Genomic DNA, 10,482 nt, shown 5'->3' on the forward strand with positions numbered 1-10,482 from the left:
CACATTTACCTATGGGAAGAAAGTATCAACCAGGCAAGTGTGTAGAGTATTAGTATTTTAAAACACTGAAAGAACAAAAGACAAGGTACCGTGATTATTTGCAGATGTCGGTTATTTACTTAGCAATCAGAGTATTGCTATAATTTTAACACCATGCCATTTTTACAGGTCTTTCCTGAGCTTGAAACATTTGGGCTAGGTCTTCATCCTTACCTGCAGTTGAATTGCCTACTTAATTTTTTTTTAATTAATGAAATACAGAGAAGCATTTATGTATGTATTTAAGTAGTTGCTGGAATCTTGAAAACTGCACTTTGGTTTTTTAAGTTTTGGTTTAATTCAAAATGTATTGTTTACTTGATCCACTTAAATAAAAAATAGTAGACAGTCTTTCATTTCAAACTTTCCTCAAAGATAACAGAGTAAGTAAAAATAGTTGTTTTAGCATCCATGGACAGAAAATGTCATTTGTGAACCATTATGTTTTACTTTTAAAGTTCAAACATGTTTCAAAAATGAAACCTATTATCATAATCTTTGTATTGATTAGTTATCCAAGCTGCAAAAGTGCTTATTATTAGTTTTTTCCAGACAGTTATTATTTGCTCTGTTTTCAGGCTATATATTTCATCTCATGTAATATTTTTATAAACTTTAGGATAGCAGTTCACTTGAGTGGTTGAACTACAAGTTGTTGCTTATTTTGTTTTTCAACTGTAGTGGTTCCTGCTAGAAGTCTGATGACATCTGGAAAGCTCACACCTTTGAATAAAGAAAGCACCTTATCATGTCTGGAGGCTCTCTGTCACTTTCTGGCTGCTTGGGAACTTGATACCCTAATTAGTACTCCTTTACTAGAGGTAAACAGTTATGAAAAATATCCACAATCTTCAACAGTTCTTCCTCTCAGTTGTTTGGGTCTCATTTCAGAAATTGCATATCTTCGTGCTGAAAACACTGGATGTGTGCAGATGATTCTGAAAACATGTATTCTGGAGGATGTGTATATACAGATGCAAATTAGAATAATCCAGTTGATACTTCATTAAAGGTTTTTATCAAATTCATTTCATCATACTACTGTCTGCCTAAATTATGTATGGAAGTTAATACTCAGTAGATTGTTAAATACTGTTGACCAAACTGGATTTCACAGGAAATATATCTCTGAGAAATGTTTTCCTGTTGGTTTTTTTCTTTTCTTAAAAACAATGCTGGCACTCAGTAAAAAAAAAGAAAAAAGAAAAAAATACTACCAAAGAGAACACGGTGAAAAGAGATGGCCCTGCCTCCCCATCCTCCAGCCTTCTCTTTCCCTGCTCAGAGGCACAGTTACCTGATTCTTCTGGGTGAGTCTGTACAGCTTGAAACATGCTGCCATTTTACACATGGGAGGTGGCATGTGGTTTGATACCTTGGTTTTTTCACAGCTTAGGTTTTTGTACGTTTGTATACCACACCACTGAAAACTTAATAACTGGACTGTGGCAGACATAGAAAAATTATGTAAACAAAAAGATTCAATAGAATCTCTTGGCTTTCTGACAAAAATGTGGTATTCATTGAAAATCTCTCATGTATTAGTTAACCTTAGGGTCAAAATGATTTGGCAAAACAGTCCTGAGGTAGGAGCCTTACCCAAATAGAGGGTTTGCTGTTGTCAAACAGAAGCTCAGAGAAAGACGCCTGAGAGACTTTGCAAAACCAGTTACTTAGAGGGCAATGTTATTTTTCTAGGGTAGCAAGTAGATTTCTAGTGTGTCCTGAATTTACTTATAAAGGAAAATAATGTTTGAAAATACAACTTTCTGCTTGACATTCAAGGTCCATGCCTTTTAGAAATGAGACCCTTGCCACATTTGTGATTAGTTTAAAATAGTTGTTAATAAAATTCTTACTCTTTGGAAGTGCCTTTAAAATATTATCTTTTTAGTAGGGAAGGAACAAAAAGAATATGTCAGGATACTAATATTTTGTAACAAAATTGAGATTATAAAGAGGAAACAAAATTGCTATAGATATGAAACACAGATTTTTTAAAAATTGAAAATGTTTATGAATTTCACCAATATCTGATAATTTGGTCTCCGTTTATTCCTCCTAAAAGACTCTTTGTCTTAAATGTTCATTTCAATTATTATGAGTCTCTTGTGTTAATTTTACCCTTTGTTATTAACAGAATGACTCTGTTATTTCTACCCCACCCCCAATTCTTGTTTTCCCGACCAGGGTTCCTTCTCTTAACGCTCAGTTCTGCTCTCCCTGATGCTCTGAAATGCACCTAGGGCCCAGGACTGAGGCTCTCCTTAGGAGGATAAAAGGAAGAAGTTAGGGAACTTGAACCACCCTCCCCCCACCTCATTCTTTCATAATTTCTTCACAAATGGAAATTTCTTGCAGTTTAACTCCTCTGTTTAAAAAATTTTGAGTCACTGTTTCCTGATCATCAGATTTTTAGATTGAAAATATTCTTCTGATCAATGAATATATTTTAAATTGAAGTGGTTATTAGTACAATGTGAGAAAGAATAGTAGGTGTTAAAGATATGATTGTTGTTGGAATCCTAATAATGAGATCGATTAAATGATTCCTAAAAAAAAAAGCACACAAAAACGAAGTCTTGCCTTCTAGTGTCAAATTGTAATACTAACTTTTACAGTCTAGGTAGAAAATAAGGTTATGCTACATCAGAGGTGTAAAAATATTGGTCAGTTTTCAAAAATATGAAAATTGACCACTAGGGCACAACTCTCCTACCCTAGGATTACAAACTTTGGCTAGAAATTTAAATTTTTCTGTGTTTTAAAAATTATTTTTAGAGTAAGTATTAAATACATGATATGGGAAACAAAGGCAGGCAATATGGAATTATACTCTTTATTGCGGCAACAAGTTTACTTGTATATTTTGCTTACACAGAATGTTTAAACTTTAAAATAGCATTTCTATTGAACATTATCTGACATTTTTACATGTCTTGGAATGTAATTGAATTGTTTTATAGGAAGAAAGAATTCTTTGAATTTTAAGCAAAATTGTGTTATTTTGTGTGAGAAGCTAGTCTAAGTTCGCGCTATATCTCTACACATAACCTGAGTGATTACATACAACTTTTTAAAAAATACAGTTTTATAACTTTTATTCTCATGTGCACTCAATTTTTCCAAATCTTATAAGAAGTTCATTGAATTTACTGTAAAGTCTCTTTCTGTCCTACAAGTCCCATTAAAGATGTATCTTCTTATGTTTACAAATTAATTTGTGATTATCAAGGAACGTATCTATCTTTCCACCAGAGTCAGGTACTGGGGTATTTGTTATTGTCGCTTACTTGAAAAAGAAACTTCATTTTGGGGAATTTTGATAAACTGTTTGTTGCATTTATTAACAAAGTTTTACTATGTATATTTTTTGGACATGAATTGAATTTGAGCAACCTCTGGTAGATAGTGAAGGACAGGGAAGCCTGGCGTGCTGCAATTCATGGGGTTGTACAGAGTCGGACAAGACTGAGCGACTAAATAACAAGATGTATATTTTAGAAGAAACAACTATGACAATAATATAAGTAGAAAATGTTGCCCAATTTTGTTGTTCTGTGTACTACAAATGTTGTGGAGGTCTCTGCATTCTAGGTTGAGAATTGTGCTTGATGCAGTAGGCTGGTGTTCATGTCATAAATCAAAATCAGTTTTGGTACTTTTTAAGCAGTTTAGTTTCTGGTTCAATAATTTACAAAGCTTGATATGAAATACTTTTTATTAATGTGCTTTATATAGACACTGAGTGGCGTGAAGAGAACTAATTGATAAAAGTTGCTTGTAAGATTTTCTTAAAAAAAAAAATCTAGTGAAATGAGTCTTAAATTATAATAACCCTGTCAGATGAACTTGATAATTACTAAATATTGACTCAAAATACCCAGTTTGTAAAGTAAATTAACAATGAGGTGACTCTTCAGTAAAACTGGTGTTTATTAAGTATTTGAAAATTAAGTCCTAAATTTGATCTTGTAACTGTGTAGGGAATTACAGGGGTAATACTGGAAACAAGTATCACCAGACAAGAGCTATTGGAATTTGGCCAAAAACGCCACATAAGAGTTACTAGAGAAAATCAGTACAGCTTGAATGAAAGCAACATTGGTATACAACAAGTCTTTAAAAATAAATAAATCTCTCACATGAGAAATAAGTAAAATTTGGAATAAATCATCTCTTCCAAAATAAAAAGTATATGTGTACATGCAAAATAGTTTAAAAAGCTAATAAAACTATCTTAGCTATAGGAAAACGGCAAATTTTAGTGAGTGATTTTTTTAAATTACAAAGTAAAAGAAATTTAGAATAGAATTTTTAATTGTTTAAAGTTCACTTTTTAATGGGATAAATAAATGTTGACCTGTGAAGGGTAGTTTTTGCTTGAATGTTGTGCATAAGTCATTCTAGGAGTTAGATGATGGAACATGTGGTAATTGATTTGTGTTTTATGTACTTACCATTATAAACATATAAAATACTCTCCAAGATCTGAAAGACAACTATTTCACATATGAAATTTTAGTTTTCTGTAAATAGTCTGGTATATATGAAGATTTATTCTGGAGTTAATTCTCTTAAATGCAGTGTTTCTTTAGAATAATCTGTGGTAGTGCATATATGATTGAGCTGTCACTATGAACATAATTGATGACAGTCTGCCTGATGCAGCTCTTATGAACAATTTGCAGAGATTAAAAGGGTGATGGAGATGGTACTTTAGGAATTGCTTTCTAAAGACACCAGAGGATCGAAAAGAAACCTGGGGTTTCCAGTGCCCTCTGAAATCATTTTCACATAAAACCCAGGTTTAGTAGGTACAAGTGTTGTTTAAGTGCTCAGCTCTTGAAAAAAAATATTTATGTGGCGTAAAGAGATGATTTGGTCGTGGATCTTAAATGATCAAATCTGAGTGTCTGTTCTATACCTGTTTCAAAAGAACAAATGGAGAATCTTTTACCTATTTAGTATTCCATATGTACTTGCATTTAAGTACATAGGCAATAAACGAATATAGATAAATACTCATGAAAGTAAGAAGCTAAGATGTGGCTAAAAGAAGCATCAACTCTATGGGTCATAAAGCCTCCTGAGTTCCTATAGTGGAGCCTCAGTCTTGGTTGTAAGCTTCCTAGTGGTCAGCTGAAAAGCCAGTTAAACTTTTTTGTGTGTGTGGTGGGGGAGCAACCCCCGTCCTCTGATTCCTGAGGAAAAGAAGGACTTCCTAATAGTGTGCTCTGAAAGAAATTCCTCATGGGGGCTTCACATAGGAAACACTGAATATAAAATTATTAATAGTTCTCCAGCAGACGGAGTTATTTCCTGAAATTAGCTTGTTATAGTGGCTATTCCTCAACAATTTGAGACCTCAACACCAGCTCAACTAAGGTAACTCCAAGATGTGGGATCAAAGTAAGCAGCCTGGTCCAGATGTGTAGCCTTCTGATGGCCAAGGAATGAACTCCACACCTTTTAAAGAAGACTTCATAAAAACCACAACATTGTTATGCTTTTGCTATTACAAAGTTCTTATACTGAGGCTGTGACCCTCTAACTTGCAGGTATCAGTCCAGTTCAATACTTTGATGCCAAATTGTAGGTTTGGTTTCCTCCCTTAAAGACTTCTAAATATAAGAAGGTATTATATTAATGATATTATCATACTATGTCTCTCCTTTTCACAAAAAAAATTCCCCAGAACAAAAACATCTGTAATGAACATACACAGTTATTACCCAAGAATTTATCAAGTGATTATCAAGAGTGCCCAGAGTGCTTTAGAAAACTGGAAAGGGAACCTGTCCGGTATCAGAAAGAGGAAACTTATTTTTGTCATCCTTATCCTGATCTTGAAATGGTTCAGTTCAGTTCAGTCGCTCAGTCGTGTCTGACTCTTTGCGACCCCATGAACCGCAAATTCCAGGCCTCCCTGTCTTATCACCAGCTCCTGGAGTCTACCCAAACTCATGTCCATTGAGTTGCTAATGCCATCCAACCACCTCATCCTCTGTTGTCCCCTTCTCCTTCTGCCTTCAATCTTCCCCAGCATCAGGGTCTTTTCAAATGAGTCGGCTCTTCACATCAGGTGGCCAAAACATTGGAGTTTCAGCTTCAACATCAGTCCTGCCAATGAACACACAGGACTGATCTCCTTTAGGATGGATTGGTTGGATCTCCTTGCAGTCCAAGGGACTCTCAACAGTCTTCTCCAACACCACAGTTCAAAACCATCAATTCTTTGGCGCGCTCAGCTTTCTTCACAGTCCAACTCTCACATCCATACATGACCACTAGAAAAAACCATAGCCTTGACTAGATGGACCTTTGTTGACAAAGTAATGTCTCTGCTTTTTAATATGCTGTCTAGGTTGCTCATAACTTTCCTTCTGAGGAGCAAGAGTCTTTTAATTTCATGGCTGCAATCACCATCTACAGTGATTTTGGAGCTCAAAAAAATAAAGTCAGCCACTGTTTCCACTGTTTCCCCATCTATTTGCCATGAAGTGATGGGACCAGATGCCATGATCTTAGTTTTCTGAATGTTGAGCTTTAAGCCAACTTTTTCACTCTCCTCTTTCACTTTCATCAAGAGGCTTTTTAGTTCCTCTTTACTTTCTGCCATAAGGGTGGTGTCACCTGCGTATCTGAGGTTATTGATATTTCTCCTGGCAATCTTGATTCCAGCTGTGATTCCCCCAGCTCAGAGTTTCTCATGATGTACTCTGCATATAAGTTAAATAAGCAGGGTGACAATATACAGCCTTGATGTACTCCTTTTCCTATTTGGAACCAGTCTGTTGTTCCATGTCCAGTTCTAACTATTGCTTCCTGACCTGCATACAGGTTTCTCAAGAGGCAGGTCAGGTGGTCTGGTATTCCCATCTCTTTCAGAATTTTCCATAGTTTATTGTGATCCACACAGTCAAAGGCTTTGGCATAGTCAATAAAGCAGAAATATATGTTTTTCTGGAACTCTCTTGCTTTTTCGATGATCCAGTGGATATTGGCAATTTGATCTCTGGTTCCTCTGCCTTTTCTAAAACCAGCTTGAACATCTGGAAGTTCTTGGTTCACGTATTGCTGAAGCCTGGCTTGGAGAATTTTGAGCATTACTTTACTAGCGTGTGAGATGAGTGCAATTGTGAGGTAGTTTGAGCATTCTTTGGGATTGCCTTTCTTAGGGATTGGAATGAAAACTGACCTTTTCCTGTCCTGTGGCACTTTTAAATTATATGTACATATATGTGTATTACTTTATGTATCATTTTAAGTTTTATATATGTATGAACATATGCTTTTATATACATATATGTGTATACACACATGTATACATGCTAGGTTCTGAACAATTGACTTACTAATGAACTCTTTAGAACATATCCTACTAGTTGCTGGTGGATTCTTTACCAACTGAGCTATCAGAGAAGCCTTGTAAGGTGGAGATAAGGCTAAAATCCTAAAACTCACTAACAATCATCTTATTAATGTGCTTTGTACATGCATGAACTCCAGGTGCTTATCTCATTTGATAGTTATAGTAGAAGGGAGCTTAAAATGTGATCAACATTGACAGTGATTCAAGTGAAAAAAATACTTTTTTTCTTCCAGTTGTATAGAGATATAATTGGCACACAGCACTGTATAAGTTTGAGGTATGCAAGAAAGTGAAGTAGCTCAGTCGTGTCCGACTCTTTGCTATCCCGTGGACTGTAGCCTACCAGGCTCCTCCCTCCATGGGATTCTCCAGGCAGGAATACTGGAGTGGGTTGCCATTTCCTTCTCCAGAGGACCTTCCCAACCCAGGGATCAAACCCAGGTCTCCCACATTGCAGGCAGACGCTTTAACCTCTGAGCCACCAGGCCAAAGCACAAATCCAATCTCTTTTTCTGACTTTGTTTTTGAAGTATAATTTACCTATATCACTATGTTAGTTCCTGTTACATGACATAGTGATTTGATACTTTTATACATTTCAAGCTTATTAATAAGTCTAGCTTTGATATATTATTTAATACACACAAAGACATTACATAATTATTGACTGTATTCTCCACATTGTACATTTCATATTCATAACTCACTTATTTTGCAGTTGGAAGTTTATATATACCTCTTAGTCTCCCTCACCTATTTTTTTTCCTGCCATTACTCCCCTTAACTCTGGGAAACATCTGTTTGTTCTCTGTTTATATATTTACTGTATTGGTTCTATTTTTTTTTTTTTAGATTCCATGCGTAAATGAATAAATGTAAATGCTCATACAGTACTTGTCTTTTTCTGACTTATTTCAGTTAGCATATTACCCTCTAGTATGAACAAAGCTAGTGGAGGTGACAGAATTCCAGCTGAACTGTTTAAAATCCTAAATGATGATGCTGTTACAGTGCTGCACTCAGTATGTCAGCAAATTTAAAAAGCTCATCAGCGGTCACAGGACTGTAAAAAGTCAGTTTTCATTCCAATCCCAAAAGAGGGCAATGCCAAAGAATGTTCAAACTACCATATAATTGTGCTCATTTCACATGTTAGCAAGGTTATGCTCAAAATCCTTCAAGGCAGGCTTCAGTAGTACATGAACCGAGAACTTCCAGATATACAAGCTGCGTTTCGAAGAGGCAGAGGAACCAGACACCAAATTGCCAGCATTCTTTGGATCACAGAGAAGGCAAGGGAGTTCCAGAAAAACTTCTGCTTCGTTGACTGTGCTAAAGCCTTGACTGTGTGGATCACCGCAAACCGCTGGGAATTCTTAAAAGATGGGAATTTACCTTAACTGTCTCCTGAGAAACCTGTATGCAGGTCAAGAAGCAACAATTAGAGCTGGACATGGAACAATGGACTGGTTCCAAATTGCCAAAGGAGTATAACAAGGCTATATATTGTTACTCTGCTTATTTAATATTATTACTATATGTAGAGAAGATCATGCGAAATGCTGGGGTGGATGAAACACAAGCTGGAGTCAAGATTGCTGGGAGAAACATCAACAACCTCAGATATGCAGATGATGTGACTGTAATGGTGGAAAGTGAAGCAGAACTAAAGAGCTTCTTGTTGAGGATGAAAGGGGAGAGTGAAAGAGCTGCCTTGAAACTCACAATTATATAAAGTTTAAATTTCAGTGTTTATAAATAAAATTTTATTGAACAGAGCCACACACTTTATCAGTGGCAGAGTTGAGTACAGTAGTTGCAACAGAGACCATATGGCCCATGAGTCTAAAATATTTACTTGTTGGTGCTTTTACAGAAAATGTTGGTCAACCTCAGTGAAGGTGAAAGTGAAAGTCGTTTTTCCAAATACGCAGTCCCACAACTATCTCCAGAAGTAATCACTATGGAGGATTTTCTGGGTATGTTTTTCTAGCTGTGTATGAATACACATATATTATCTAGTTCTATTTCTTTATGTATCTATAACTTATGCATTCACACTTAAGAAATATAATGGCATCATTACATATACTGATTTCTTCACTTAACTGTGTTTTATATCAGCTTGCATATCAGTACTTTTACATACATTCCTCGTCAGTACAAATATGTGCTTTAATGGCAGAGTGTGTAGATGTTCTCTTTCTAATTACTAATATTCCATGAGAGTTTTACTGTATTTTATTTCATGGGTCCCATGTTAACGAGTATACGTTCTTCCTCTTCTCTCTGTCCCTTCCTTTCCCTTTTCACCTGTTTCTTTCTATTACAAACAGTGCTGTGGTGAATATGTGCAGATCTGTGTGTACTGGTACAAATAATTCCTCAGGATGGATTTCCAGATGTAAAATTGGATCAAAGGATAAGTTTATTATACATTTTGGGAGAAGTTGTAAAATTACCCTCCCAAAAACCTGTATCACTTTACATGTCAGCAATGTGTGATGTAACCTTTTGTCGCTTTGTCTCTCACCAACACTGGATAATTATTTAAAAGTGTGTTTTTTAACCTGTCTAGTTTTACATACATAACTTAGTATTTCCTTAATAGTCTTCTATTTCCTAAGTTACTATTGCTCATTTAAAAAACCAAAATAAGGAAAGAAAATTAACCAAGATACATATAAATTGCAAAGGGAAAGTCATTTGAAATAACATTCAGAAATAAGCACTCAAATAAACATTCAAGCTAGAAATTTTAGCTTAGGGCTCTGATATATTCATATTTTCATTCATGTTAGTTTTCTATGAGGAATATGGCATAGTAAAAAGCAATCATGCTTTAGAATTAGACTTCAGTTGATTCTTACTCTATTGAACTGTAAAATTTGATGGCAAATTTTACTAAAACTTTATGAACTCAGTTTTCCCAGCTGTAAAAATATGAAGGTTAGCTTAAATAGGTTTAAATAGTAGATGAAATCACTGATCATAGCTGTTCCCTAGAATATTTGCTTTATTTCTTGCTTCCTTTATTTTACTCTCACTCACTACTTTCTTTCTGAGAA

At 35.3% G+C, this 10,482-nt stretch overlaps 1 long non-coding RNA gene across 1 annotated transcript; it reads left to right on the top strand.

Moving 5' to 3' along the window:
* LOC110127927 (uncharacterized) lies at window positions 1-9,387 on the top strand. Its single transcript, XR_002310988.2, has 3 exons — window positions 1-1,051; window positions 1,226-1,349; window positions 9,291-9,387. It is a non-coding gene; the product is annotated as an uncharacterized lncRNA (long non-coding RNA).
* Window positions 9,388-10,482: the final 1,095 nt, after the last annotated feature.

This window comes from Odocoileus virginianus, chromosome 9, assembly GCF_023699985.2.
Source record: "Odocoileus virginianus isolate 20LAN1187 ecotype Illinois chromosome 9, Ovbor_1.2, whole genome shotgun sequence".
NCBI classification, from domain to species: Eukaryota; Metazoa; Chordata; class Mammalia; order Artiodactyla; family Cervidae; genus Odocoileus; species Odocoileus virginianus.